At 43.2% G+C, this 26,327-nt stretch overlaps 1 protein-coding gene across 1 annotated transcript in view; it reads right to left on the bottom strand.

Moving 5' to 3' along the window:
• Nucleotides 1-26,327, bottom strand: part of TSPAN7 (tetraspanin 7) — a 140,868-nt gene that overhangs the window by 26,927 nt on the left and 87,614 nt on the right. The window lies entirely within an intron of this gene.

The raw sequence follows: 26,327 nt of genomic DNA, 5'->3' as shown, positions 1-26,327 counted from the left end.
GAAAATCTCTACAAAAGCAAAATATTGAAACTGTTTTTGAATCCCTATTGATGTGCTGCCTTATTTACAATATTTTATTCACTATAAAACAACAGAAGAATCTGAATAGTGCCTGGGATTAGCTGTACTACGATTTGTCAAGTCGCACTGATCGGCCCGAAGGAAATCCCCACAGTGTGTCTGAACCACAGAGCCTTGCATCACTTGGGCCCTTACTTCAGGGCACAGACTTGGAGCTGCGCGCCATGACTGACTCTCCATCCCCTGCAGGCCACACACCCCAGGAGCCTTAGCTGCTGAAGCCAGTGGCTGACTTTGTGTTTCTAGCTCCCCAGCCCGTCTCTCCTTCAGTTTACCAACAGCTGAGCAGCTCATTCGAATTGACATCCCTCCAGCTGCCACCACTTCTGACATCTTATGAGGCTCGAAAAAGGCTTGGATGTCCAAGGAAGCCCTTCCCCAGTTTCTCCCACCCTATCCCCTGATACCCCACACCAAATGCCTCAGTTCCCTGTGCAGCCTGCCCATTAGAGTGAGGAGGCAAATAAAAAAGAACGAAATAATGCCATTTGCAGCAACATGGATGGACCTAGAGATGATCATACTGAGTGAAGTACGTCAGACAGAGAAAGACAAATATCATATGATATCACTTATATGTGGAATCTAAAGATGATACAAATGAACTTATTTACAAAACAGAAACAGATTGACAGATATAGAAAGCAAACTTATGATACCAAAGGGGAAAATGGGGGATAAATTAGGAGTTTGGGATTAACAGATACATACCACTATATATAAAATAAACAACAAGGACCTACTGTATAACACAGGGAACTATATTCAATTATCTTGTAATAACCAAAAATGGAAGAGAATGTAAGAAAATGATTGATTTATTTATATATATGTAAAAAAAAAAGTGAGGAGGCAAGATGAGAAACTGGTGAAAACCTGTATGACACAAATCAATACCCGCCTCTCCAAGGTTTCCCCTGTCAGTCAACAAACACACTTCCTTAATGTCCATACGTGAACACATACCACTACACGAGGAAGCAAATGGCTGGGCCAATGGAGATGCCTAGGAGCGTCTCTCTGTACACTTCCTTCTGCAGTTTGGAGCCATCAAGCTCCACCATCAGATTGTTTCTCTGTGCAGGAAAAAGAACAGACCCTCCACCTTTCCCCATATCAGCCGAGAGTGGGCTCCACCGGTTTGGGGGATGGGATCAGTGGAAGCAACAAGAGCTTCGTGAAACTCCCCTACCCCCATCCCGATAGCCTCCCTACTTTGTAGAACCATCACCGTGAAAGACAGAATTAAAAGCTTTAAAGTAGAAAAAGGTCGAGGAACTTGTGCTACTTTTACAAGGCAAAGGTGAAGGAATGTGATGCAGTCTTGAGGAGAAAGTGTTTGACACTAATATTTGGGAGAAAGTGGCCCAGTGGAGGTCTACCGCCTTTGAAAAGTCAAAATGGGCATGGCCTTAGTGAGTTAGGAAAACCAAGAATGCATTTGTTGCCAAGAGCTCCAAGTCCTGTACTGACACCTGGTGGTTGCTAAAGAAAGTACCTTCCTTGAACACCTCTGCCATACTCCTCCAAATGGAAACAAAATGCTTTTCCTCCACTAAAATCAAAATTTAAGAGTCAACTCTCTACTCATTAGGGGTAAGAATGCAGTGAACATTAGGTAGAAAGGACAGCGCTTGAGCTATCTTTTATTACTCAACGCTTAGCACAGTGCCAGGCACAGAGTAAATGCTTAATATTCATTGACAAATACATTTCATTCCTCTGGGTCTTAGACCTCTATTTTATAAAACAGGGTCTTTCACATGCCAAATACTTACAAAACTTCTCCATCAGGTAAATACTGAGAGGTAACTTAACATGAAACCAAAGAGAATCTTTCTCCCCTACTTCCCTCTCTGGCATTAACTGCCTAAAGCTGTAAATATTACAATGTAAGTGTACTGAACAAAACCAAAAAATTTAGTTAAACTACTCATTGTTTAGGCTGAATATGTCTCATCCAGACACCTGCAATTTCATATGATTGCCCCCAAAGATTCAGTAACCTTTCAGACATACACTGAGTAGCTGCATTCTATACTCTACTATTGTCAGTCATTATTGGAACACAATGGCTTTAATGAAAGTGTCTATTACTCACCAAGTATAAGAGTCCGATATTATATTTCTGTCACCAGTAATTTCATGAAGTTCACTTACTACACTAACAAAGATTATATGCAGTATGTCAAAGTTAACACAAATCCTGCTTTTAAGGCAAACAACATTTTTATTCCTTTTCTTTCAAAAAATAATTTCTGCAAATGCAGTCATCGCTTTGTGTATAAAACCTCTCCTCATGGAAAGTACAAAGCCTATGATGTCAACTTGTTAGAATGTTCATATAATGTAAATTACACAAATATTCTTTTTTTTTTTTTTTTTTTTTTTGCAAAAAGACTATTTTTGCAGACCTCCAAGGGTGCCTCTTAAAGATTGCCAGTGGGTGCAAACAAACACAACACTGTGGGCACCATATTGCTTGGGAAAAAAGCCACCCAATGTTTTGACCTTGACCAACTCAGACATCCTCTAAGGAACTCCTCCTCTGAATGAGGTAGAGACTGGGATAGACCAGCCCCTTCCAGCACCTGTGTGCCAGGAATCTAAAAACCAGCCAGAGAGGAAAGTCCTTCTCCAATGTTGCTCTTCTTCTACTCAAACATTCCCGATGGGCCAGCTCTGTGTTTGGAAGCCTGAACTCCACAGAGGCAAGTCCTTCTGCACAGCCCAGACCCAACTCCTTAGCCTCATCTTCCTCACTAGTCTTTGTCAACTCTATGTACTTCCAGGAAAACGGAGTCGTCCTCTGTGTGCTTCCTGTACTTTACTGCTTCTCAACCTTTGCTCGTGATGATCCTCTGACCTAGAACCCTTACCCTTCCTATCACTACCTGTCTACATCCTAAACTCTTAGGGTACCCTGGACGCCCTCCTCCCAGCCTCCTTAAACAGAACTTACTTGGAAATATGCCATCATCATGCTGCACCCCATCCCCCTCCCATGCACGTCCAGGACCGCGAGCCCCTCAAAAGCAGGAGCTCTGGGCTTTGTGTACAGTCAATGCCCAGTACATGTCTGCTGCATGAATGAACCAGCACCTGATTGTAGAGTTAAAGGGGGAGAAGTTTCATGTTAGCCATCCACCTGCTATACCCTCTGGACATCTCTGAGGAAATGGTAGAATGCCCATCTGAGCAGGCATCACAATCTGGGGAAAATAACAGTGCTAAGGAGAAAGAAGAAGAAAATAAACAGACAAGGGAGGAAAAGGTTGGGCCACAGTGCACCCTGAAGTGAGGAAAGCCATATTTCGTGGTGGTACTGGTGGTGGACTTGGGGTGAGTCTTGGAAGAAATTGCCAGGCAGTTGGAGGAAAAAAACTACAAGCAAAGGGCTAAAGAGCCACAAAACACAATAAACAAGTACTTATTCACATTTTTCCTACTATAATAATGCTTCTTACCAAGGATAAGAAACATACAAAGACAAGCCAAAGACAAAAGTCATTGTGGTCTGCAGGATTTTTTTTTCTTGGTTCCTGTTAACACACACAGCAACACTCACCCCTACATGTGCCTTGATGAGCACCCACGGAGTGCAAAGTAAAGGACAGATTCTCTTGACCTCTCCTGCTCTGGGGTGCGATGAATGAGTGGGTTCAGAGCTCGCCAAAGCAATTTTGCGTCTCAGATCTTCAGAGACCTCAAATTCCGAAATCAAGCAGTGTGTCACCGATTTTGGCTTTCTCATGGAAGTTATGCTTCCTTCTCAGAAGAACCAATTAGCAAGTAGCCAACAGTGTGGCCAAGGAGGGGACAGATCAGAGCCCGTAGATAAACCACGCAAGTGGCCTGGTGAAGGCCCTGCCACCTTACAGGATCCCGCCTCAACCACAAGCCAGGAGGGCAGGCCTGGTGCCCACCAGCAGCAGCCAGGCTAAGTCTCTTGGTCTCTTTTAACTCCCAGCATCTCATGGTGGCTTGACATTTTCTTGCAACACAGCTCGAAATATATGGAAAGCAGAGTACCTCTGGCTACTACTAATTTAGGCTTGGTGAGGAGGCTGAAAAAACTAGAATCAGAGCTAGAAAAGGTTTGGTGTGATTGTTCACATTATTTGAAAATTACACTGAAAGAAAACTACAGGTGGGGTTGCCACTGTACCAAGATGTGTCTGAAACGCTCTGGAAGAGACTTACTGAGGTTGACGTTCATCCTGAAGTAGATACAGGAGGAGCAGGTAGCAAAGAGAAATAAGTCCCCTTGCCCCTGCCAGGTCAGCACCACAAATGCTGGGAAGTCTCCCTCCTGTCCTTACAGCTTCCTGATCCTCGGAGAGGAGCGAGGGATATAACACTTTCGTCCTTCTCACACGCCCAGAGGCGTTTTCTTGTTCCTTTGTTTGTTTATTTATTTATAAAATTTTTATTGAGGTATAGTTGATTTACAATGTTGTGTTAGTTTCAGGTGTACAGCAAAGTGAATCACTTATACATATACATATAGCCACTCTTTTTTAAGATTCTTTTCCCATATAGGCCATTACAGAGTATGAGTAGAGTTCCCTGTGCCATACAGTAGGACCTTATTAGATATCTATTTTCTATATACTAGTGTGTATGTGTCAATCCCCATCTCCCAATTTATATAACTCCCCTACCCCTTACCCTGCCCCCATAACCATAAGTTTGTTTGCTACACCTGTAACTCTATTTCTTTTATAGATAAGTTCATTTGTAGCCTTTTCCTAAAATCTAATTTTATTATTTTTTATACAGCAGGTTCTTATTAGTCATCAGTTTTATACACATCAGTGTATACATGTCAATCCCAATCACCCAATTCATCCCACCACCACCACCCCCCCCCCCCACCGCTTTCCCCCCTTGGTGTCCATACATTTGTTCTCTACACCTGTGTCTCTATTTCTGCCCTGCAAACCGGTTCATCTGTACCATTTTTCTAGATTCCACATATATGCGTTAATATACGATATTTGTTTTTCTCATTCTGACTTACTTCACTCTGTATGACAGACTCAACAAATGACCCAATTTTGTTCCTTTTTAATGGCTGAGTAATATTCCATTGTATATATGTGCCATATCTCCTTTATCCATTCGTCTGTCGATGGACAGGTAGGTTGCTCCCACGTCCTGGCTATTGTAAATAGTGCTGCAATGAACATTGTGGTCCATGACTCTTTTTGAATTATGGTTTTCTCAGGGTATATGCCCAGTAGTGGGATTGCTGGGTCATATGGTCATTCTATTTTTAGTTTTTTAAGGAACCTCCATACTGTTCTCCATAGTGGCTGTATCACTTTAAATTCCCACCAACAGTGCAAGAGGGTTCCCTTTTCTCCACACCCTCTCCAGCATTTACTGTTTGTAGATTTTTTGATGATGACCATTCTGACCAGTGTGAGGTGATACCTCATTGTAGTTTTGATTTGCATTTCTCTAATGATTAGTGATGTTGAGCATCCTTTCATGTGTTTGTTGGCAATCTGTATATCTTCTTTGGAGAAATGTCTATTTAGGTCTCCTGCCCATTTTTGGATTGGGTTGTTTGATTTTTTGATATTGAGCTGCATGAGCTGCTTGTAAACTTTGGAGATTAATCCTTTGTCAGTTGCTTCATTTGCAAATATTTTCTCCCATTCTGAGGGTTGTCTTTTCATCTTGTTTATGGTTTCCTTTGCTGTGCAAAAGTTTTTAAGTTTCATTAGGTCCCATTTGTTTATTTTTGTTTTTATATCCATTTCTCTAGGAGCTGGGTCAAAAAGGATCTTGCTGTGATTTATGTCATAGAGTGTTCTGCCTATGTTTTCCTCTAAGAGTTTTATAGTGTCCAGTGTTACATTTAGGTCTTTAATCCATTTTGAGTTTATTTTTGTGTATGCTGTTAGGGAGTGTTCTAATTTCATTCTTTTACATGTAGCTGTCCAGTTTTCCCAGCACCACTTATTGAAGAGACTGTCTTTTCTCCATTGTGTATCCTTGCCTCCTTTGTCATAGATTAGTTGACCATAGGTGCGTGGGTTTATTTCTGGGCTTTCTGTCCTGGTCCATTGATCTATATTTCTGTTTTTGTGATTACTGTAGCTTTGTAATATAGTTTGAAGTCAGGGAGCCTGATTCCTCCAGCTCCGTTTTTCTCCCTCAAGATGGCTTTGTCTATTCGGGGTCTTTTGTGTCTCCATACAAATTTTAAGATTTTTTGCTCTAGTTCTGTAAACAATGCCATTGGTAATTTGATAGGGATTGCATTGAATCTGTAGATTGCTTTGGGGAGTATAGTCATTTTCATAGTATTGATTCTTCCAATCCAAGAACATGGTATATCTCTCCATCTGTTTGTGTCATCTTTGATTTCTTTCATCAGTGTCTTATAGTTTTCTGAGTACAGGTTTTTACCTCCTTAGGTAGGTTTATTACTAGGTATTTTATTCTTTTTGTTGCAGTGGTGAATGGGATGGTTTCCTTAATTTCTCTTTCTGATCTTTCGTTGTTAGTGTATAAGAATACAAGAGATTTCTGTGTATTAATTTTGTATCCTGCAACTTTACCAAATTCATTGATTAGCTCTAGTAGTTTTCTGGTGGCATCTTTAGGATTATCTATATATAGTATGTCATCTGCAAGCAGTGATAGTTTCACTTCTTCTGTTCCAATTTGTATTCCATTTATTTCTTTTTCTTCTCTGATTGCCATGGCTAGGACTTTCAAAACTATGTTGAATAATAGTGGTGAGAGTGGACATCCTTGTCTTGTGCCTGATCTTAGAGGAAATGCTTTCAGTTTTGCACCATTGAGAATGATGTTTGCTGTGGGTTTGTCATATATGGCCTTTATTATGTTGAGGTAGGTTCCCTCTATGCTCACTTTCTGGAGAGTTTTTATCATACATAGGTGTTGAATTTTGTCAAAAGCTTTTTCTGCATCTACGGAGATGATCATATGGTTTTTATTCTTCAATTTGTTAATATGGTGTATCACATTGATTGATTTGCGTATATTGAAGAATCCTTGCATCCCTGGGATAAATCCCACTTGATCATGGTGTATGACCTTTTAATGAGTTGTTGGATTCCGCTTGCTAGTATTTTGTTGAGGATTTTTGTATCTATATTCATCAGTGATACTGGTCTGTAATTTTCTTTTTTTGTAGTATCTTTGTCTGGTTTTGGTACCAGGGTGATGGTGGCCTCATAGAATGAGTTTGGGAGTGTTCCTTCCTCTGCAATTTTTTGGAAGAGTTTGAGAAGGATGGGTGTTAGCTCTTCTCTAAATGCTTGATAGAATTCACCTGTGAAGCCCTCTGGTCCTGGACTTTTGTTGGAAGATTTTTAATCACAGTTTCAATTTCATTACTTGTGATTGGTCTGTTCATATTTTCTACTTCTTCCTGGGTCAGTCTTGGAAGGTTATACCTTTCTAAGAATTTGTCCATTTCTTCCAGGTTGTCCACTTTATTGGCATAGAGTTGCTTGTAGTAGTCTCTTATGATGCTTTGTATTTCTGCGGTGTCCATTGTAACTTCTCCTTTTTCATTTCTAATTTTTTGATTTGAGTCCTCTTCTTCTTTTTCTTGATAAGTCTAGATAAAGGTTTATCCATTTTGTTTATCTACTCAAAGAACCAGCTTTTAGTTTTATCGATCTTTGCTACTGTTTTCTTTGTTTCTATTTCATTTATTTCTGCTCTGATCTTTACTATTTCTTTCCTTCTACTAACTTTGGGTTTTGTTTGTTCTTCTTTCTCTAGTTTCTTTAGGTGTAAGGTTAGATTGTTTATTTGAGATTTTTCTTATTTCTTGTGGTAGGATTTTATTGCTATAAACTTCCCTCTTAAAACTGCTTTTGCTGCATCCCATAGGTTTTGGATCGTCATGTTTTCATTGTCACTTGTCTCTAGGTATTTTTTGATTTCCTCTTTGATTTCTTCAATGATCTCTTGGTTATTTAGTAACGTATTGTTTGGCCTCCATGTGTTTGTGCTTTTTACGGGTTTTTTTTCCCTGTAATTTACTTCTAATCTCATAGCGTGGTGGTCAGAAAAGATGCTTGATATGATTTCAATTTTCTTAAATTTACTGAGGCTTGATTTGTGACCCAAAATGTGATCTATCCTGGACAATGTTCTGTGTGCACTTGAGACGGAAGTGTAATCTGCTGTTTTCGGATGCAATGTCCTATAAATATCAATTAAATCTATCTGGTCTATTGTGTCATTTAAAGCTTATGTTTCCTTATTAATTTTCTGTCTGGATGATCTGTCCATTGGTGTAAGTGAGGTGTTAAAGTCCCCCACTATTATTGTGTTACTGTTGATTTCCTCTTTTATAGCTGTTAGCATCTGCCTTATGTACTGAGGTGCTCCTATGTTGGGTGCATAAATATTTACAGTTGTTATATCTTCTTCTTGCATTGATCCCTTGATCATTATGTAGTATCCTTCCTTGTCTCTTGTAACTTTCTTTATTTCAAAGTCTATTTTATCTGATATGAGTATTGCTCCTCCAGCTTTCTTTTGCTTTCCATTTGCATGGAATATCTTTTTCCATCCCCTCACTTTCAGTCTGTATGTGTCCCTAGGTCTGAAGTGGGTCTCTTGTAGACAGCATATATATGGGTCTTGCTTTTGTATCCATTCAGAGAGCCTGTGTTTTGGTTGGAGCATTTAATCCATTCACCTTTAAGGTAATTATTGATATGTATGTTCCTATTACCATTTTCTTAATTGTTTTGGGTTTGTTTTTGTAGGTCCTTTTCTTCTCTTGTGTTTCCCACTTAGAGAAGTTCCTTTAGCATTTGTTGTAGAGCTGGTTTGGTGGTGCTGAGTTCTCTTAGCTTTTGCTTGCCTGTTTTGCTTGCTTGATTTCTCTGTTGAATCTAAATGAGATCTTTGCCGGGTAGAGTAATCTTGGTTGTAGGTTCTTCCCTTTCATCACTTTAAATATATCGTGCTACTCTCTTCTGGCTTGTAGAGTTTCTGCTGAAAGATCAGCTGTTAACCTTATGGGAGTTCCCTTGAATGTTATTTGTCATTTTTCCCTTGTTGCTTTTAATAATTTGTCTTTAGTTTTTGTCAATTTGATTACTATGTGTCTCGGCATGATTCTCCTTGGGTTTATCCTGTATGGGACTGTCTACACTTCCTGGACTTGGGTGGCTATTTCCTTTCCCATGTTAGGGAAGTTTTTGACTATAATCTCTTCAAATATTTTCTCGGGTCCTTTCTCTCTCTCTTCTCCTTCTGGGACCCCTATAATGTGAATGCTGGTGTGTTTAATGTTGTCCCAGAGGTCCCTTAGGCTGTCTTCATTTGTTTTCATTCTTTTTTCTTTATTCTGTTCCATGGCAGTGAATTCCACCATTCTGTCTTCCAGGTCACTTACCCGTTCTTCTGCCTCATTTATTCTGCTATTGATTCCTTCTAGTGTATTTTTCATTTCAGTTATTGTATTGTTCATCTCTGTTTGTTTGTTCTTTAATTCTTCTAGGTCTTTGTTAAACATTTCTTGCATCTTCTCGATCTTTGTCTCCATTCTTTTTCCAAGGTCCTGGATCATCTTCACTATCATTATTCTGAATTCTTTTTCTGGAAGGTTGCCTATCTCCACTTCATTTAGTTGTTTTTCTGGGGTTTTATCTTGTTCCTTCATCTGGTACATAGTCCTCTGCCTTTTCATTTTGTCTGTCTTTCTGTGAATGTGGTTTTCATTCCACAGGCTGCAGGATTGTAGTTCTTCTTGCTTCTGCTGTCTGCCCTCTGGTAGATGAGGCTATCTAAGAGGCTTGTGCAAGCTCCCTGATGGAAGGGACTGGTGGTGGGTAGAGCTGACTTTTGCTCTGGTGGGAAGAGCTCAGTAAAACTTTAATCTGCTTGTCTGCTGATGGGTGGCACTGAGTTCCCTCCCTGTTGGTTGTTTGGCCTGAGGAGACCCAGCACTGGAGCCTACACGCCCTTTGGTGGGGCTAATGGCAGACTCTGGGAGGGCTCACACCAAGGAGTACTTCCCAGAACTTCTGCTGCCAGTGTCCTTGTCCCCACAGTGAGCCACATCCACCCCCCCCCCCTGCAGGAGACCCTCCACCACTAGCAGGTAGGTCTGGTTCAGTCTCCTATGGGGTCACTGCTCCCTCCCCCTGGGTCCTGATGTGCACACTAATTTGTGTGTGCCCTCCAAGAGTGGAGTCTCTGTTTCCCCCAGTCCTGTTGAAGTCCTGCATCAAATCCCGCTAGCCTTCAAAGTCTGATTCTCTGGGAATTCCTCCTCCCATTGCCAGACCCCCAGATTGGGAAGCCTGATGGGGGGCTCAGAACCTTCACTCCAGTGGGTGGACTTCTGTGGTATTACTGTTCTCCAGTTTGTGAGTCACCCACCCAGCGGTTATGGGATTTGATTTTATTGTGATTGCGCCCCTCCTACCATCTCATTGTGGCTTCTCCTTTGTCTTTGGATATGGGGTATCTTTTTTGGTGAGTTCCAGTGTCTTCCTTTCAATGACTGTTCAGCAGTTAGTTGTGATTCCGGTGCTCTCGCAAGAGGGAGTGAGACCACGTCCTTCTACTCCATCTTGAACCAATCTCTTAGTCTAAAGACTTGAAAATTTGTTAATAAACAGCAGCTTATCTGATTGTAGGATAAACCACTGACTCTGTAGCCTTTTTTAAGATTCCACACATAAGTGATATCATATGATATTTGTCTTTCTCTCTCTGACTTCACTCAGTATGACAATCTCTAGGTCCATCCATGTTGCTGCAAGTGGCATTATTTCATTCCTTTTTATAGCTCAGTAATATTCCATTGTATATATGTACCACATCTTCTTTATCCATTCCCCAGAGGCATTTTCTTGAGCCCACTCCCCTTTCTGCACTCAGACCACAGACCTTCTGATTAAACTGTAGCCGCTCCTCTTGTGCCCATGAAAGGCTGTGCCAGGTTTGGGTCTGACAGAGTAAAGCCCACATGTATTTTTTTTCTTTAACTACATAATATACTAAATAGAAATCTGTGGCATCATTAGGATAATGTGCAGACGTTCATGTAGAAAGTGGGGCTCATGAGCCATGTATTATGAAACTAAGGGAAAAAAAGATAACAGAAAATTGAATTATAGAAGCACAAGCTATCTAGAAGATGCACTCTTCCCTAAGAAGCTATATGGGATAGAAAACACAGGATCTAAAACCAGCTGAAAGGAACATGCAGAAAAAACTGTAGGCAGAAATCTCAGCTAGACAGCCATTTTAGGTGAAAGCTACAATTCAATTATCCTAGAGGTTTACAGGTTAATTCACTCTCAGCAACTATACTGAGATATTGAGAAATGTTCTTCCCCCATTCCAGATGATCCTATAACTCAGGAAAAAATGCCCGACACAGAAACTCTATACACATCATCAATAATTAAAATCCAGGCCCTTGGAAGTTAGATTTTAAGAGGAAAAGCAGCCGACAGACTATGCTTTCAGCTCATTCTTACATGAGTGTCTGTGCTGAGGTGACGGCAGGGGAGAGCCAGTCTTTGCAGTGTTCTGACCTGATTTTAGAGAGATGGATAAAGCAACCAGAAGGCAGAGAAATCAGCAGCTTCCATAATCTCATGGTCTTCTCTTTAAACTTGAAGAAGTAACAGTGTGAATCTGTCATATTTACAACTTAAGATTTTATTATGAATTGTTTGTGTAAATGCTTAATGTTTTAAAATAGACTAAGAACCAGGATTTATTGGGGTTTTTCAGTGGGCTTGAGAACTCACTCCAGATGAGTAGCAGAAAGGGATTCAGCATATTTAAAAGGCAGGTGAATGGAAGAGCGCTGGGCTGGGGGCTAGAATACCAGCGTTTCAGTTGTAGTTTTGTCATTAATAAGCTGTGTGACTTTGGGCAGATCACCTAACCTTTCTGGGCTTCAGTTCCCCCTTCAGTAAGATCAGGAGGTGGAAAAACCTGATTTCCAGTGCTTCCTCCAGCAACGACATTCTGATAGAACAAATCTGAATTTCAAACTTGACATGCTTATTCCCTCTGAAATATATTTATAGATGTGCCATTGGGCAAATAAGCACCAGGAAGTTTATTAGGTCCTCCCTGTGACTGACAAACTGTCAGCAGTGGGAATAGGAAAGTCAGCTCATTTCTGGACTCGAGACCACTGTTCTGCCAGCTTTCCAAGGTGACAAGTGGTTGCCGGGAAAGAGAAAGGGGGTCATGCATTGTACTTGTACCCAGACATCTAAAAATACATAAGCTCACTGGCATATCAACAAGCTTTACTTTTTATATGAAGATGACACTGTCATCTTAAGAGCAGTAAGACATATGCTTTGCGCTGTTTCTTTCTAGGCAAGTATGTTAGCCAATTCAACCCTTTTGCTCTGTCATTTTTATGTCTATATGTGCGTGGGTGCATGTGTATATGTGCAGAAGAGGACACACATTCCATGGCGGGGAGGTTAGTGGTATCATTAAAAAGATTTAGGGAAGTTGAGAAGAGGAAGAGAGAGTATTGAGATGCTCTTAAATGCTGACTTCTTAAAACTGAGTTTGAGAACCAACAGGAAACCCAAAGACCATCTGGTCCAGGTTCTGTTTTCTGTTGTGTTTGAGGCGAGAAAAAGCCACAGAGGTAACAGGTTCAGAAGGCAGTTGTGGATGTGGGACTGGAGTTCGGGAGCAAGTCTGAGCTGCAGGCGAGGGCTGAGGCCAGAAGTGACAGCAAGGGTGGACCATGTCTCAGGAAGCGGAAGCAGAGAACAGTGGGAAGGATGAGGGCTAGAGCTTGAGGCAGGTGGTCACTACAACGCGGGAGGACGATGCTGGAAAACGGGAACAGTGAGGAGACACAGAACAGAGTGGACACATCTGTGAAGGTAGCAGCCAATAGAAGAAGTAGAAGACATGGAAGAAAGATACTTTTTTCTCCTCTAAAGAGAAAACAAAGGGAAACAAAACACCAGCACAGTTCCCTGACCCCAGGTGCGCCCATGAGCAGACATGGCACTCTTTATTTATGTACCCAGTAAAGCCTGCTGAGATTTTGTGTTTAAATATCATTTCATCCTATAGCCAATTCACAGAATTCAAGTTCCAGGAGCTAGGTGATGAGCCTGGAGTGATGTGTCACAAATGCTAGGTTCTATTTGGATTTTATCAGTGACCATATGGCCAGGGTCTGAAGTGCGGATTGTCTTACAGATCAGAGATGCTTGTGAAATATGAAAAGGGATTTGAACAGCAACATGAAAAGTCAGGAATTCCAGCTCTGGCTGTGGGCTCATCAAAGGTTCTTCTTCACTTGTGTAGTGAAGCAGCTGATCATTTCACAGGAAATGGCTGCAGGAATGTTGTCAGTCCAGCAAACAATGCTTCCTTCTCCCAGATGTCTTAAATATGCCTCCACCATCTTGAACCATTCATGTTGCCTTAGTTCTTCATCTGTGAAATGACTGGACTGACCCCAGTGATGTCTACAGGAGTCCTTCCCAGCTAAAGTTTTACATGTTTCTTTGAGTTGCCCAGAGGTCCTCAGAGGGGCCAAGATCAAGCCCAACTGTTAGCTAGGGTGCAGACCACACTGGTCAATAGCTTTTACCAGGGGCCAGTGCTGGCTGGGCTTTGTGCTCAGCCTGGGGGAGTCGAACTGGGGAGTGGCTCGTGCAGGTGGCTGGCTGGAGACCAAATCATCTCTAATGTCCTAGAGGCCCAGGAAGTGATGGAAATGGATCAATATGGTGACAGTACTTTCTGAATTAAAAACTGGGTCTGAACACGGTAGAGACATCTGAAATAGGCCTATCACAGAAAATCAGGGCTGTGCAGCTACTAAAATCATAATAAAGACCACTTTATCAAAATATAGCCTTTTACTACTTGAAAAACTCAACCCCTTCAAATGCAGCCTAAGCAGTTCCACCTTATACTTAATTCCATTATTCAACAAAGGGTCACAGGAAATTTCCAAACATGTTATTAGGGCCTCTGACTATCCCACTAGGAAATGAGAAAGAATGGGCAGCCCTGAATGAGTTTCACATTTCCTGGATACTATTCTAAAAGATTCTGGACTTTAGGTCTCCTCCCTCTTAAACAAATCCCTAAAGAAAGGCCCCAAAATTAAAAAAAAATAAAATCCCTCCATGTTTATTAGCACATTGAGAAACATTCTATTATAACAGGGAGAAATTTTAAGGGCAGCTTTTCCTGAGCCTCTTGGCATTGCTTTTCATTTGTAAGTATTGTTGAGTTCTCCTTGAAAATGTCTGAAACAGGACTTAGGTTTTGACTTACACTGGTAGAAAGCGTCTTACTCTGACTTCTGGTCTCCAGGAGCGTGTAAAAGGAAGAAGTGAGCAAACCAGAGGTTAAGACTGTCTGGATGTAGTTCACACCTCTGGTTTCACTGATGACCCAGATATTTAAATAGACGGCATAAAGGTGAACGCCTATTAGGAACTGGGGCCAGCAAAGCCACTTACAAGGAGATTTATGTACTTAGAAATCAGGATCGGCTGTAGTGGCTAAAGTGAGAGAAGCTCAATGTTTGGGGGATTCCCTCTATGGCACACCTCCTCCGTGGAACCCCCAAGTTGATCTCACTCATATTTAAAATCCACTGGACCAGTTCATACACACAAAGGCAGATGAGTGGCAGAAGCCCCAAGCCTTAGCCTCCTTAACAGGGGCCGACCAACTGAAGGAAGAGCTGTGGGCAGAAACCACTTCCCTTACTTCCATTCCTCAGATGACCTAAGACTGGATCAGCGCTCTGAAAAGACGGATCAAATTCCACGCTAATAAGAAAAGATATTTTAAGAGAAGTTCAAGTCAGGGTAAGCTTATAAACAAGAGCTACAACTCTATTACTGATGCATGTTGACAGACAGTTTGTGCTGACCACGCGTTAATCTTGCCCTGTGTTGTTAATTGTGTGTCCATCAAGATTTGAAGGGTCTTGTGGGAGGAAATAAGGTCCTTTACTTCCTTTGTCTCCACCAAAGCCTCACCCACATCCTGTGCCTGATTTTCCCAGGCAACATGTCATTCAGACATTCTGTCCTGACACCCGTTTAAGTAGAATCAGCGCTTGTCTGACTATGAGCCCCAATTTTTAATGTGAAAGCCAGTCATTGTGCCTAGGGTGAGCGCACAGTGGGAGCTCAGTAGACGCACAGTGGACCTGAGTGGTGATCGCTTCTTTAAAGTCAGCTCCCTTACAGTGGCCATGGCCTTGGGAGTTACTGGATGGGAATGAACCTGGATAAACTAGTCCTAACAATGACTCCATAAACATGACCTGGAATGCCGATCTGACAGAGCAGCACATGTCTCTCTCAGGATTATGTTGTTGAACAGATTTAGCTTTCTGGGAGTTCCATTATTTTCAAAAGGGAAAATGTTCTTTGCATAATTTCTATATGAGATCATCATCTTCAAAACACCTACATATATACATATACCTTATACATACATGTGTAAAGGAAACAGAAGCTGGAACTCAGATGGTGAAGAAATCCCTGAAAGCCGGTGCTCTGTCTGGCTACGTGTTGATGGGGGGTGAGGGGGTGGGGTGTTTGGAGGAACTCATGCCTCTTTGCAGGTGAAATTGGAGCTGATAAGACATCATGCCAGAGGACCTATTATTAAATGAGTAAAAAAATAATCTGTGGAAGAAACGTGCATGTGGTATTCAATAACAAGATTCTTACATGAACAGTGAGATGGTGTTGTCCTTTCAGTGGTCCTAACTTTCTCCTGAGATGATTCATGGAGGGAAAAACCCCACTTCTATTAGTGATTTAATTAACTTTCAACATTCAAATATCTACACTGCACACATATGTGATAGTGCCACCAAATAAGACACACAGTGAAACTTCAGAAGTCTAACATTGGCAGGGTATTGTGGGGGAAAAAAATTAACTTTAGGTAACACATGTTCTTGGCCAAATAAACAAAAACAAAATAGTCATTTCAGAAAAGCACAAAGAAGACACTTTGCCATGTCTACCACTATTACTCAGGCTAAGCCGCCATCTCTGTCATCTCTCTCTGCCTCCACCTTTGACCCCACGCTCTCTTCTCAACCCAGCAGTCAGGGCGATCTGGTCAAACATATGTCCAATAATAGTACTCCTTTGCTCAAAACTCTTCCACACATTCCCTCTTTCAGACCAAAGCCAATGTTCTTGCGCTGGCCTGCAAGGCCCTACTTGACCTGCATCCCTTGCTAGTTCTTCCGATGGGCCCTCCACTGGCTCCCCTCGTGCTTACCAGGCTCCAGCTTCACAGGCCTCTTTGCAGCCCCCCCAACCACTCTTGGCCTGGTTTCTGCCTCAGGGACTTTGCACTTGCTCTTCCCTCTGCCCGGACTTCAAAGATCTCTCATTTCTTCAAGTCTCTGCTCCTCCATGGGCCCTTCCCTGACGACCCTCTTTAAAACTTGAGCCCTGCCCCTCCAGCATTCCTTACTCCCTCCCTTCCCTGCTTTATTTTTCTCCACTGCACTTATCACCTTCGAACACTATTTAATTTACTTTCCTTTTTTTTGGCTGCAACACGTGGCATGCGGGATCTTAGTTCCCTGGCCAGGGATCAAACCCATGTCCCCCTGCAGTGGAAGCACGGAGTCTTAACTGTTGGACCTCCAGGGAAGTCCCTTAATTTACTCTCTTAGTCTGTCTCCCAAAAATGAATGTAAGCTCTGTGAGGTGGAGAATTTGGCCTGTTTTACTGATGTAGTCCCAGAGCCAAGACAAATGCCCACACATAGTAGGTGCTCAGTAAATAGTTGTTAAGTGATTGAGTACCAGATGACAGGCAGGTGAGCAAGGGTGAGCTTCAGAGGCCATGAGATCCATCAGCACCAGCGCTGCATTAAGGAAGCCAAATGGTGGACTTGACTCTTACAAGGCCCAGGCAGTTGCACTGAGATAAAAACCTAGTCTTTGGCCAATTCGCTTCTTATCCAGCACATTGCTTCATAAAGTGTCTGCTTTTGACCACAAGGGGGACTAAATGCGAAAGGATGGAATAGTTCCATCTAATCCATCACCGCTAATGGAAACGTAATTCGAAGCTCTAACATCCTGTAACTCCATGAGGTCTATAATTGATGGTTAGGAGTTGAGAGAATGAGCAGTGCTTATACCAGCAAGATTTTTCTCTCTTTTAAAAAATGTACTACGGCAGGGGGCGGGGCAGGGGGCGGGGGCAGGGGGCGCTTACTATGTGCTAGGCACGATGCTAAGTGCTTTAATGTTTTGTCTAGCTCAATCCTCCTAATCAGCCTATGAAACTTGCCTGAGGTCATCACCACTAAGCGGCAGAATAGGTACTCAAAGCCCTAGCCCTCAACCACCGCCTTGGTTTCTGGCATGGATGCCAGCTGGATTCTCAACCCTGAGAAGCTGGCTGCCACAATTAAAAACTAAAATCTGCAGGCATGGTCTCTAATTTATTTATCTAAAAATGCTATCCACTATTTCTCCCGTTTCCAGCATGAAAATCTATAGAAATGGACACATGTTCTGCTCTAAGCAACAGCTTGATACTTTAAGAACCAGGAATGAGAATAAATATTCTGATGTATATATTGGGATGGGCCAGAAGTGTTAACTATCACAAACGTCCGACACAAGTCTACAAGAGGACCAATCTGAAGAATCAGTAAAGCCTGACAAGCAAACAGAAAACTGTAGCATGTTCTGGGGAAAGTTTAGGCAGCTAAGGAACTCTGGGTTTGGCCCTGAGAAGAGGAATGAGAGGCCATGGCTGATATACATGAGGAGAACCCACTCTGAAGCTGTGGAGTCACCTGACTTTCAAAGTAGGTCTGACCCAAAGCAATGGGCTGAGTCACCAGCTGAGGCAGTGGCATCGTATCTGCCTGCCCCACAGCCCAGAAGGGGGATGTAATCAGACTTTCGCAAACTAATGGCACAGTCCGGAAACACAGTTAACTGTGTGTGTACGGGCCTGTGATAAACGGCATTTGCTGAGCAGTACTGGGCTCTCTATATGCTTTGTCACATTTATTCTTCATCTGTTTTGCAGATGAAAAACAGGCTTTGAAAACTGAGGCTTTGAAAGGTTCAGCAACGTGCTCAAAGCCACAAAGCTAATAAATGGTACAGCCCAGAGATAAATTCATCTCTGTCCTACCCCAAGGCCGTTTCCCCACCATCATGATCTCTGCTTCCTGTGGCAGTGTGAGCAAAGTGGGGCAGCTCTCGGAGCTGGGGTCCTCTTTGCCCAATACTACCCAGTCCCTGGCCCTCCCCCCATCCCCCGTGTCCCCTACTGGGCACGCTCCAGTGGATGAATGGGGTTGCACTCCAGAAGATTACTGATACACCACTGGTGTGGAACTCAGAATGCATTTTCTTTTGGAAACAGTGTTAGGCATGGTGCCTGTGTTTCTAGGCCAGTCCTCAAAGGTCTATATTTAAGCCAGTGATGGGGAAAGTTATAGGGAAACAGATTGTTGTCTCAATACAAGGAAGAACTTTCTAATAGTAGGCATTGCCCAAAATGAACGTGTGACAACAGAAGGTAAACAGCTTTCTGGGCATTCCCACAGGGTCTCTAGAGGCAAGCATGAGACAGAAGTCCTACGGATGGGAAGCCAGCAGGAAAGGCAGAATTGCCTGAAAAGTCATTCTGAGCCTGACTAATACCCTGGAAGCCTCGTGCTTTTCCTGGCCAGTTATCTCCCTGGATTTTCATACATGAATGAATGGGACCTTCAGCAATGCAGGAACCAGGGCAACCATTTTCCCAGACTCCAAGCAACATTTCCTTTGATCTCCAAAAGGAAATGCTAGGTCACATAATTTTGTCACACGAAGAGCAAGAGAAATACTTGCTCAGTGAAATGACGTCACAACTAAAATGAGCTGTGTTCTTTAAAAGGAGGAAATGGCACTTGAAGGAATGTTTGCTCTGTTATTCTAATCCCTCCATTTTCCCCAGGCAAATGCGTACACTCTCCACCATTTCTCAGCTAGACTCAGAAAGGCTGGCTGGCTTTCAGCATCAGTGAACCTGGTTAAAGATAAATGTACAGGGCTTCCCTGGTGGCACAGTGGTTAAGAAACTGCCTGCCAATGCAGGAGACATGGGTTGGAGCCCTGGTCCGGGAAGATCCCACATGCTGTGGAGCAACTAAGCCCGTGCACCACAACTACTGAGCCTGCGCTCTAGAGCCCGCGAGCCACAACTACTGAGCCCGCATGCCACAACTACTGAAGCCCACGCGCCTAGAGCCGATGCTCTGCAATAAGAGAAGCCACTGCAATGAGAAGCCCACGCACCGCAACAAAGAGTAGCCCCCGCTCGCCGCAACTAGAGAAAGCCCGCGTGCAACAACAAAGACCCAATGCAGCCAAAATAAATAAATAAATAAAAATTTTAAAAAATGCTTTAAAAAAATGAATCTTAAGAAAAAAACTCTAAAAAAGATAAATGTACAAAAGCTACAGAGGCAACCTTCATATTCTTCACATAGAGACAAAGATTCTTTCGAAAACCTGACATACACTGAAACTAAAAAAAGAAAGTGTCTAATAAGGCGCTATTAGTAACGGTATATTGCGCCGGAAATCTGTTCTGAAACAAGTACATAGCTCCTCAGAAGAGCTGTGCGATTAGGACTTGGCTGTGGGGACAAATACAGCTCCACTTTTTACCCCCGGGGTGACACAGCTGTCACAGCTGAGCTCGCCCCTGCATGGCGCACGCTGCTTCTATCTGCTCGGCCCTCCTGCCCCATTGCTGTCCAGCCAGGTCCGATGTGCCCTTCAAACACAACTAAATTGCCCTTTCCACCAAGAGGCCTTCCCTGACGCTCCAAGACAGTAATCATTTCCTTAACGTGCTTAGGATTTGCCACCTATGTCCTATGAATGGCATTTTGCCTCGCGCCCTAAGCCTTGTTAACGCCTTACTGCATCCCCGGGGACCCCCTCCCGCTGAAGGGGAGGGGCTGCGAGCAGGCGAGCTGGTCAGCCTCACTGTAAACACTGTGGACTGCAGCACCGGAATATTCTGCTGGCAGACCAAATCACTGGCTCTTGAGGGAGCCCCGTTTCTAGCCCACCACAGATGAGTCCCTCGTGGGACTCTGTTATTAGCTATATGAATCCCGTGGCATCTAGCACTTGCTTCTGATGACTAAACACGGTCAGAGAGAGTGCTTTGATAGCATGCGCCTCATGGAGGACACATCAACAGGCACCCGACCTTGGCCCCTTAGGTTGCTGAGAGCGCCTGGGATGGGCGACATGGGTGGGGGAGCTTGACAGACTGGAGGCACACCAACAATCAGGTGTGGCACCTGCATTAAAGGCTGTTGCATTGCTTCCATGTTGTGCTTAGAAACAAATACAACTGCTGTGGGCTCTGGCAAATTAGAAGTTCAGAAAAGTACAACTTGGTCACCAGGCACCTCCAACTCAGGGGCCACTAATGTAAGTCCCCTCCTTCCCTGACAGTCGCCATCTACTTATTTTAAAAATAGTCTTCCCAGCAAAAAGCAGAAATTCTTCCCCACTGATGACAGCATTGGCAGAAAGTGACTGCAAGGAGTGTGAAGGGCCCAGAAGAGCTGAGCCCCCCTGTACTCCACACAAGCTAATGACCAAGAAAATGCTTTCCTGGGCACAGGGGAAGCCACCAGACCTTCTCATATGCTTGCACTCAACGGCAAGAGCCATCGAAGTCCTGGCACACACTGTGAGTGACTGACTTGCTGCCAGGGTGGACCCAGCAGGCACCACGGGTACATTCTGATCTCTGAAATCAACGGCTATCGTTATTTTTGCTCAACTCTTCTTCCAACTCATTTGGTCTTGGGTTGTTCAACCAGAAAGTATTGCGACCCTGGACTGCGTGGCTGCAGGGAAAAGCCATATCAGCCACCTGGAGCAAAAGGGGGGTTTCCTGAGGGTCATGGGCACCTTGCAGGGGGCAGCACAAGCAGCTGGCAGCTCCAGGAACAGGTGCCGGGGGGGCACCCTTTCCCTCCCCTGGAAGCAAGGGCTCTGGAATGTGCCTCCCTTGCACACTTGCCGCAGTCTGGATCTCTCTACACAGTGACAAAAGCCCCCCCCATGAGAGCACCTGCCAATTCAAACACCCAACAGAGACGGACGGACAGCCTTGGATGCTGATTTCAAGTTCACGGAGGAGAGGATCTGAGAGGCCCATGTCAGGTCAGGTGACCTCTCTGATACAATCGGCTGTGATGGGGGAAGCACCATGTCCCTATGCCTCATCTTATCCGCAAGATCTAGGAGAACAGCTCAGAAAAAGCTGTAAGCAGGGCAACGCGCTGATCGGCTTGGCCCTCCCTTTCCTCCTGGAACAAAGGAGAGGGGCTTTGAAGCGGGCTACCTGCTCAGCCTCACCTTAAACGCTCTACAGTCTGTGTAGCACCAGAACATTCTGGGGGAAGACCAAGTCACTGCCTCTTGAGAGAGCGCCATCACCAGCACAAGCCTTTGTCCAGAAGAGGCCCTGGGGAAACCCCAGGCGGGCAGCCAGACCCAGCTTACAGGAGCGGAAGTCCTGGCCCCCTAACTGGGGTGCCTGGGGGGCAGGGTGAGGCACTGGCAACTCCCAGGAGGTCAGATCCTTCCCTCAGCTCCTCCCCCAAAATGCGGCTCAGGCCCTTGAACACATCTGAGGCCCTGTGCCAAGCGACCTCAAATAAATGTACACGCTCCACATTGTGCCTTTGGCCACATCGGGTTAAACACCAGCCCTCTTCTGACTTGCCAGCTCAGCGGACAGTGGCTTCTACTACTGCAGGAGGCATGCCACCGACACGAGGATGAGGGCTTGGGAGAGAAATGGGTAAATTATGGACAATACAGTATAGGAAGAGGTGTCCCACTGTGTCACAATCTGTTAACCATTTGGGGAGGGGCAAGAGCCTGAGGACCACGTACATATGAAACAAACACCTTCCAAAATGCTAGAGGGTATTAATTTTAAAAAATTTAATGATACAGTAAAAAAATTTAATGATATAGTCTCTCTCTTTTTTTTTTTTTTGGTAGTTTGGCACTTGTTTATTCCGGCCCTTGTGGCCATTTGGGGGGTGAGGGGGGTGCAGGCCACAAGAGCCCACAGGGACAGGGGTCTCGTGCCCTCTGTAGCTGCTGCCTGAGTGTCCTGGGAAGGTCAGGGCAAGGACTCAGGGAGCCCCTGGGTTCTGCCCGTGATGCAGGCTGTTCTGGAAGGGTTGGTTTCCACTGCTCCAGGGGGCTAAGAAGGAGGGGATGATATAGTTTAAAAAAAAAAAAGGCAAACAGGTCTGGGATTGCACCAGGGGCCCTCGATACACCATGGGGATAACATAATATTGGCATCTGTTGATTCTTCAGTCATTTAAATTGCAGGAGCCCAAAATAACCTACAGTGATAGTAATCATAAGAGTGATTATCCATGGAGGGGATAATGGAAGACAGGCTGACAGGAGGGGGCACAAGGGGGTGATGGAGATGATCTTTATCTGGATTGAAGTGTGTTTTGAGAGAGAACCGGAAAACACAAGCAAAAGAAGAATGAGTGAAGAAATGTTATTATATAATCATTAGAGACAGCAGGAGGAAGAAAATGGCTCTTGGATTTTATGTAACAAGTAACATTAAAATATCATCTCACATCTGTAATGTGCTTTATAGTTTATAAAGTATTTTCATTCAGAAAATTCCATTTAATACTCACAATAACCCCATGAAGTCCACACAATCCACATGCCCGTTTGCAAGATGAAGAAGCAGGTTCAGAGAATATTAAGTGTTAACCGAAGGCCCACGTTCTGTAAGTGACCAAGACAGAACTAAAAGCCAATGCCCTGGCTCACAGGCCGAGCCCTTTGGATTATACCACATTAGGAACTTTGATAAACTAGCTTGCCTGATACTTAGTTTAATTCATTTTATTTTGTGTATCCGACCTGTGCCTGACCTGCTTCTCCAAATTTTAAGTGCCCCTGAAAAGTGAGTTTATTAACAACATCATCCAAATGTACAGGAATCAGGGTTGACAATCTGCCGCAAACCTCAGGACTCCATCTGAGCCTGACATCCAGTGTCTAGGGCTCTTCAGTAATCAAACCCTGAGAATAAAGACCCCAAATCAAAGGGTTAAAAGAAAACCTATTCAATGAACACTGCTACAGTTATGTCACTTCACAGACTCTGGTTTCGATCTGCCTTGAAACTTTATGTGTCTACCTTGTCATTTTTCTTTTGTCATTCCTCATAATTTTTTTTCTTTTTTTTCCTTTTTTTATATTGAAGTATAGTCGATTTACAATATCATGTTAGTTTCAGGTGTACAGTATAGTGATTCAGTTATATGTATGTATGTGTGTGTATGTATGTATGTATGTGTATGTGTGTGTGTATGTATATATATATATATATATATATATATATATATATATATATATATATATTCCTTTTCAGATTCTTTTCCCTTGTAGGTCATTACAAAATATCGAGTAGAGTTCCCTGTGCTACACAGTAGGTCCCTGTTGGTTATCTATTTTATATATAGTAGTGTGTATATGTCAATCCCAACGTCTTGTCATCTTAATAGCATGAAAGCAGTGGAGGTCAGGAACTGAGCCACTGTGTTTTACATTTCCAGTAGCCCCCAGTATGGTGCCCTACTTACAGCACCCATTGAAGGAATGCTTGTTTTCTCAGATTTGGTACCTTTTGGGATTTAATAGTGTTAAAAACAGAATCCTGTGACACAAAATTCTGTATCACAGAAATGTACTTCAGTAAAACTCAGGACAAATTTACTATGATGGTTTGTGTATTAACTGCATGTGTTCTATCCCTTTCATCCAAGTGGGGGAATAATTTACACAGCGTAACCAAAGGACCCTAGCTAGCAAAACCAACCTGTTGAAACTCTTATGTTAGAACAGCCGTGAGGATAATTTTTCAAATGTTTGCATTTCCAACCGAGTGTCGTTAGAAGAAAATCTCTAGTCAGGACAGCCCTTTCCAAACTTCGATGCCTATCTTCTCCCCTGGAGCACGCTTAATTCTCTCCGAAGGTCAGATGGCTCTCAGGCTGAGTTATTTTTAAGATACACATCAGTGCTGTTCTTTCTAACTGGAGCGCAGGGGAATGTCAGTGACCTCAGTGAAGGACTCTGAGCTGCGACAACCTGCTCTCCCATAGGTACCCATCTCTAGCAACCGGAAGATACAAATATCCCAGATGTAAACATGAAAGCAATGAGTGTGTGTGCCTGCTCTCTCTCTGAAAGGTGGAATTTTAAAAATCAAGTAACACCCCAAATCACTTTCATGCAATTTTTTAAATTTAGGGACATTTCACTCCACAGAAATGTATATAATTACAGCATATAAATCACATCATTATGTGCTCGAACTGTGAAGCCACTGGAGCTTCTTACCTTTTAAACTTGTACTCCTTTTGGCAGGCACAGAAAAGCTCATGCCCTCCTTTAAGACGATCTGGAATTTCAAAAACTCTTCCAAGCAATGGTAAGTGCGAACTCCTTTTCCCCAGCTCCACCCGTCTCTCTCATCCGGTTTTGGACATCTCCCATTGAGGACTCCCATTTTACACACACCTATCCCTCCCAAACCTTCCACTCTAATCCACTGCCACCTCGGGGAAAGAGTAAAAACAAATGCCATCTTCACAAAATCCCACAGCTCTATGTGTTCATTTGTATGAGCCAAACGGCCAAACAATTTACTAGTGAAATCCAGAGCCACATCCCACTGGCCGCAAGTCCTGCAGCTTTTCCTTTGTTTAGTGAACATGCAATACAAATGATATTATAGCAAAAGCTCTGCGGTTCTGTACCTATATTTTTTGCCAGAAGACTTTTCCCAAAGTTTTAATACCCTTACAGGCCTCATTCGAAATGCACCATCTATGGCTAGATTAAAGATCATAGTTTTAAGCCGCATGAGCTGTTTGTAAATTTTGGAGACTAATCCCTTGTTGGTCACATCATTTGCAAATACTTTTTCCCATTCTGTGGGTTGTTTTTTTGTTTTGTTTATGGTATCCTTTGCTGTGCAAAAGCTTTTGAGTTTAATTATGTCCCATTTGTTTATTTTTGGTTTTATTTCCATTGCTCTGGGAGGCGATCGTAAAAGATATTGCTGCGATTTATGTCAGAGAGTGTTCTGCCAACATGTGGTACATGTACACACTGGAATATTACTCAGCCATAAAAAAGAAGGAAATACTGCCATGTGCATTCAGCATGGATGGACCTAGAGATTGTCATACTGAGTGAAGTCAGACAGACAAAGAGAAATATCGTATGATATCGCTTATATGTGGAATCTAAAATAAATGATCAAATGTATTTACAAAACAGAAACAGGGGCTTCCCTGGTGGCGCAGTGGTTGAGAATCTGCCTGCTAATGCAGGGGACACGGGTTCGAGCCCTGGTCTGGGAAGATCCCACATGCCACGGAGCGGCTGGGCCCGTGAGCCACAACTACTGAGCCTGCGCGACTGGAGCCTGTGCCCCGCAACGGGAGGGGCCGCGATAGTGAAAGGCCCGCGCACCGCGATGAAGAGCGGTCCCCGCACTGCGATGAAGAGTGGCCCCCACTTGCCGCAACTAGAGAAAGCCCTCGCACGAACCGAAGACCCAGCACAGCCAAAAATAAATAAATAAATAAAAATAAAAAAAAAAAGTAGCTATAAAAAAAAATTTAAAAAAAAAAAAAAACAGAAACAGACTCACAGACTTAGAAAATGAACTTATGGCTACGGGGAGGGGGAAGGATGGGGGGAAGGGATAGTTAGGGAGTTTGGGATTGACATGTACACACTGCTATATTTAAAATAGATAACCAGCAAGGACCTACTCCACAGCACAGGGAACTCTGCTCAATGTTATGTAACAACCTAAATGAGAAAAGAATTTGAAAAAGAATAGATACATGTATATGTATAACTGAATCACTTTACTGTACACCTGAGACTAATACAACATTGTTAATCAACTATACTCCAGTATAAAATAAAAAGTTAAAATAAAATAAAATAAAGTTTTTTAAGAAGACCATAGCTTCAAGTCTGTTTGACCAATAAAAGTCTGGAACTTGTCAGGCCAGTAACTCTCTGCCAGGTGACTGACACATAGTACTCTAACTTGAACAAAAACTGGGCAGACACCAAAAAATACAACCCTATGCT

The sequence above is a fragment of the Eschrichtius robustus genome, chromosome X (genome assembly GCF_028021215.1).
Source record: "Eschrichtius robustus isolate mEscRob2 chromosome X, mEscRob2.pri, whole genome shotgun sequence".
Lineage (NCBI taxonomy): Eukaryota > Metazoa > Chordata > Mammalia > Artiodactyla > Eschrichtiidae > Eschrichtius > Eschrichtius robustus.
This window is presented reverse-complemented; position numbering and strand designations above follow the sequence as displayed.